The following is a 5,447-nucleotide window of genomic DNA, read 5'->3' as shown; positions in this document are numbered from 1 at the left end:
TACTTCTTTACTTTACTTACTTCTTTACTTTACTTTACTTACTTCTTTACTTTACTTTACTTACTTCTTTACTTTACTTTACTTACTTCTTTACTTTACTTTACTTACTTCTTTACTTTACTCACTCACTCACTCACTCACTCACTCACTCACTCACTCACTCACTCACTCACTCACTCACTCACTCACTCACTCACTCACTCACTTACTTACTTACTTACTTACTTACTTACTTACTTACTTACTTACTTACTTACTTACTCACTTACTTACTTACTTACTTACTTACTTACTTACTTAACGCAGCGTGCCCGACATCTAAGTTGCATATAGCAGTTGCGCGCTGCATGTAACTGGACCTGGTGAACTGAAGCAGGCTAGGTGACTATTTGTCACCAGCCAGTTTTGAAGATTCCAATAAACAATCATCAGCAGCAGCAACAACAACTTACCGTGCCACGGGTCAAGGGATGCGAGATGTGCGCCACGTACTCTGGATACCTCTTCGGTACACGTTAAGGCGTCTCCTCGCAAGGTACGAACCGCTGCTGAAGAAGCAAATCTTAGAGCTACGTGCGCGGCTACAACCAGGCATCGCGCTCAGCAGACTGCATTGCAATCCACAGCTCGCCGTCGGCGCCGGGCGGACAGTTCAGATCGTTCTCGTGATAACGAGGCGAAGAGACTTTGCCGCGAAGACGCTGTTGTGCGTGGTGCCGAAAATGGAGCTACTCTTATAAGCCGCTCCACCAGCTTACGTTGTGACTGTGCTGCGTGTTCCGCGCAGGCCTGCGACTTTTTAAATTTTGCTGCTGTGGGGCCTCCGAGGGTGCCCGGCCAGAAATGCGGCAACGGCAGGATGCCTTGCGGATCTCTTAGTATTGTTTGTTAAGTTTTCTGATAAATGACAAGAACGCTGTTTCTGGAATTCTTCAACTGTAACGAAGTATTTGCGCACACAGTAAATATTTTGCTCGATACATTTTCAACTTCTGACCAGTCTCAACACAGTGAGAGGCTGGTAAGTAGTGCAGATACGCTGACTCACTGCTGTCAGCCGCGCACCACACATGTCTACCATTACCATTCACACCTTCTGCCGCCGACGCTGTTCTCACGAGAATGACAACAAATAATTGCAGGCAAAGAAAACACACCGCCATGTTCTCACAAAGACTTTATATGCGAAGCACGTAATGTGATCCTCGTCCACTGCAGTATTGCTCGTTCTGGCTTTCGAAATACATGCACAGATACCATTGATCTCAGAGCTATTGTGCAGCACAAAACATTGCAATGTTTGCCCAATACGGCTGTTGAGCGATAGTTCAGTGGTTCATTGCGCGCTCGACTCCAAAATGCATTCATTCACTGACATGGATTGAAATCTTAGTGAATGCAGTTCTGGAGTATTTATCTTTTTCTTCCTGCTGTGGCAATGGCGAAGCTCGGGACAATGAAAGAAAGTCATCGTAGTGCGTCGTCAATGACCACAATGGTCGTCGTCAGGGTAACAGATTGGACTGACGGGCAAGGCAAACCCAGTTCCCAGCACTTAAGTCGCAATGAATAGGCATTCGCCCACGTCTCGTGATCTTTTGGATTTTGAATTCTCACAGGGTTCTCTTTTCAATGAGAAGCATTGCTTCGCCTAGTTGGAGCCAACGTCAAGGACAGGTCACGCGCAAGACGTTTTGATGATGTTTTATCTAATAAAAATGTGGTCCGACCTCGGAGATAGTGCAGTCTGAAAATTAATTAAGCGAAGCTTTCCCTGCCTCTTCTAGCGACTTTGCGGGCGCTGCTGATGCTGTGATGATCTTTCCGCGCGTGTCGCCGGGTTTCTGGCAACATCGCGAGATGGCGTTCGCCTCAGGCATCCCGGCCGGTGCCGCCCCGGTAGCGTGTCACAGTTTGTGCTTGTATCACGTGCTGCTTGCTTCCATATGCCACAAAAACGCAGGTGCTGGGTTGTTGAGGTCGCTTGCTCGGCTGTGATAGTGTAAACAATACAATCGTCCGTAGCCTTAAAACAGCGCTTGCAGCTGGCGTCTCAACACCGTGGTGGCCACGTATGCAGAAGGTGCACGTAGACACGTGCAAGCGAAATGGCTCCAAAGCCTGCGCTCAGCGTCTACATGGAGGAAGAAAAATATAGCGCAACGCGATTGTCGCCGACTGTGGTGGCCCAACACGTGATGAAAGCGTCGAGCCCGAAGGACACGTCAGAGCGCGCTGTAGGTTTTAGTACTCCCGGCTGTTTATTTTTTCGATGCCTATTCGAAACCATTTGAAACTCTTGAAATAACCAAACCAAAACCAAGGGGGAAAAAACCAAACAAGGAAAAATTTGGTCCCTTCCTGCATGTGAGCCGCTGCCGGCCGAGCGCGCACCGAATAAAAACTACCGGTAACCAAACGTCTTGGCAAATCTCGATTTTCCGTGATCTTGACACAAGAGGTCACGAGCTGGGCCATCACTGCTGGTTACACGAAGCGTTCGCTTGCCAAGGCTGGCTGCGTGACGGAGTGCTCCCTCCTATATTTTCCTTCCTACATGAGCGTCTAGGACACCCATGCCCGAAAGAAGCGTCGCGCGGAATAGGAGCGGCTTCGCTAAGCAGCGAAACCTGATGCAGACTGCAAACGTATGTGTGTACAATGTATACATACAATTACTATTAATATATGAATTACGTACAGCCCCATATTTCAATTAAAGTTTAACACTTTTTCCATGATGAGAAGTGCCACGTGAGACAATGGTAATGCTCAACCCTCTCAGACATATTGAACAGTGACGCACAACAACGTCTCAAGCGAACTCGTCTCCCTGTGTGTCCTGTGGACTACGAAGACAAACAGCAGTGGTACACGCAAGGTAACATTTAACATCGACTCACCACTCTCGTATTGGACTGAACACTAAATAAATTGCACATTCGCCACCAACATCGCCGCTAATTATCGTCAATTAAAGCAAACAGCTTACAAAGCTTCGCTTACATCAATTTCCGCAGTGCGTGGGAACCGCATATTTTTTATATAGCGCGCATTAAGGCGTGCGATTGGCCGGTACCGCGCATAGTGCAAACAAACACCGGATATAGTGTGAATCGAGGCGGCCTGTGGCGACAGGTGATGCACGTGAGCTTCAACACCAAGATGGCGTTGTTGTCATGCTGTCGGCGTCATTCAGTCAGTGTAGAACATTTCATCGCACTGCGATCATTCTTTCGTTGTCGTGTCATCGTCATCTTTCAGCGTTTTTACTACGAGACGTGGCAATCTCATCGACCACGTCTTCACCAAAGGGGTCGATCTAGCCAAGGCTGAAGACTGGGTGTGTTGGTATACCATGCTAGAGGTTGGATTGCGCAATATTTTGACGCGACACACAGGAGAGAAACACACACACCACAGAGCTCTGTGGTGTGTGTTTCTATTCTGTGTGTATCGTCAAAATGTTGCGCAATCCAATCAATCTAGTCAATTGCGAGTGCGTCTCATACTTCAGTACGCTTACGCCGCTACTAACTGCAATGGGTAGCATCTATGCGACTGAAGAAGCATCAAAGGAAACACTTAAGTATAGCACGGCAGAAATTTAAAGTTTTCCCCGCACTTTCGTCGGCTATATGTTTCAGAAACGCTTCGCATGACAGATAATCATCACAGATGAATTTTCCCTTAATTTGTAATGCGTCAACATTAGGACTGTCAAAGCGTAAAAAAGCATGTGTGTGAAAAGTGGATGGTAGATATATGTATATGTGCGTGCGTGCGTGCGTGCGTGCGTGTGTGTGTGTGTGTGTGTGTGTGTGCGTGTGCGTGTGCGTGTGCGTGCGTGTGCGTGTGCGTGTGCGTGTGCGTGTGTGTGTGTGTGTGTGTGTGTGTGAACGTGAGAAGAAGGAACACCGAGGGGTTCGATTTTTGTTAATAATGACCATATAACGCAAAGAAACAATGAAGCCAAGGAAATCACCAGAGAAATTAGCTGTGGTTAAAATTGAAATGTACAAAATAATACAGAGCCATGATGACGCACGTGAGCGTTAGCCAGCTCTGAGTATATAAATTTACATAAGAAACGATGGCACAATGAATGCATTGTGATAAACGAAAGCTTCATTTATGCCCCCAGTTTTGACAGTTCCACTGTTTTTGAGAGTAGAACTCTCTTCGGCAGGGCTGTTTCAAAGTTTGTGTGACCTTTCGTCGTGGTAGCATGGAGTCTCCGCGACGGGGACTCCCCTCATCCTCCAGCACATTCAAAGGAGAGGGCGGTGTGCCCACCCGGCCACTCCTGGTTTGCTTCTACACTGGAGGCCGCTACGGAAACTCAAATGCTTCGCCGCAATGTTGGCGTCTGCTTGAGCGCCAGCGGTGGCGCATCGTACCTGATGAAGAATGAGTAGAGGGGATATCCGAGGACGACTGGCTCCGAGTGATGATATGGAGTTACCGTAATGCCAATGTTGAGGGAACCCGGCATCGGCGCGAAAGCCAGGGGCGGTCGTGAACAGTGTCCCCTGGATTCTTTGAACAGCTCCGTTCAGTCAAGGGAGACTGCAAGTGCGTAACGGCGGCGGCCAAAATAATGCACTCGCGCTACATTTGCAAGGGCCCAGTGGCTCTCAACCCGCGCACAGGCACATTATATATATATATATATATATATATATATATATATATATATATATATATATATATTGTCTGAGGTGGGTTCGTTCCCCACCTGCGGACAGTTGTTTTTTCATCTGTTTTCATTTCCTATTAGTTATCATTTCTTTTATTGAATTAGCAAGTACAAATAATTTCCCCTATGTTGTCCTTGGTGTCATTGTTTGTTGGCTTCTTATGACATGTTTAATAAAAATCGGGCCCCTCGGTTCCCTTTCTTCTCGTTCATTACATAACGAGGGCTCGAATCCGGCAACATTGATGCTTTCAGGTAGCATATGTGGGTTTTGTGACCAGTTGCCATCACCCAAAAAGATCACTTGCTCGTGACGCCTGTGGCAGAAAGGATGTTCCACATCCGACCTATGGTTTGCGAGTGGTGGCGCTGGCTAACACTCCCAGGATTAGTTCTAGTTGTAAAACATAAATACCTCAGAAAGTGGATGGGACAACGGCTCCACGGTAGCTCAATGGTGAGAGCATCGCACGCGTAATGCGAAGACGTGGGTTCGTTCCCCACCTACGGACAGTTGTTTTTTCATCCGTTTGCATTTCCATTAATTTATCATTTCTTTAATTCAATTAGTACGTACAAGTAATATCCCCTTATGTTGTCCTTGGGGTCATTGTTTGTTGGCTTCTTATGATATTGCCACATGGTGTGGCACAGCGAGGGGACTGAAGAAAGAAGAGAACGAGGTTCGTCTCGGCATCGCGCGTCGACGCTTACGCTTGCCTGGATTCTTATTCAGCGTGTTTTCATA

This window comes from Dermacentor silvarum, chromosome 10, assembly GCF_013339745.2.
Source record: "Dermacentor silvarum isolate Dsil-2018 chromosome 10, BIME_Dsil_1.4, whole genome shotgun sequence".
Taxonomy (NCBI): domain Eukaryota; kingdom Metazoa; phylum Arthropoda; class Arachnida; order Ixodida; family Ixodidae; genus Dermacentor; species Dermacentor silvarum.
Note: the sequence above shows the minus strand (reverse complement) of the source record.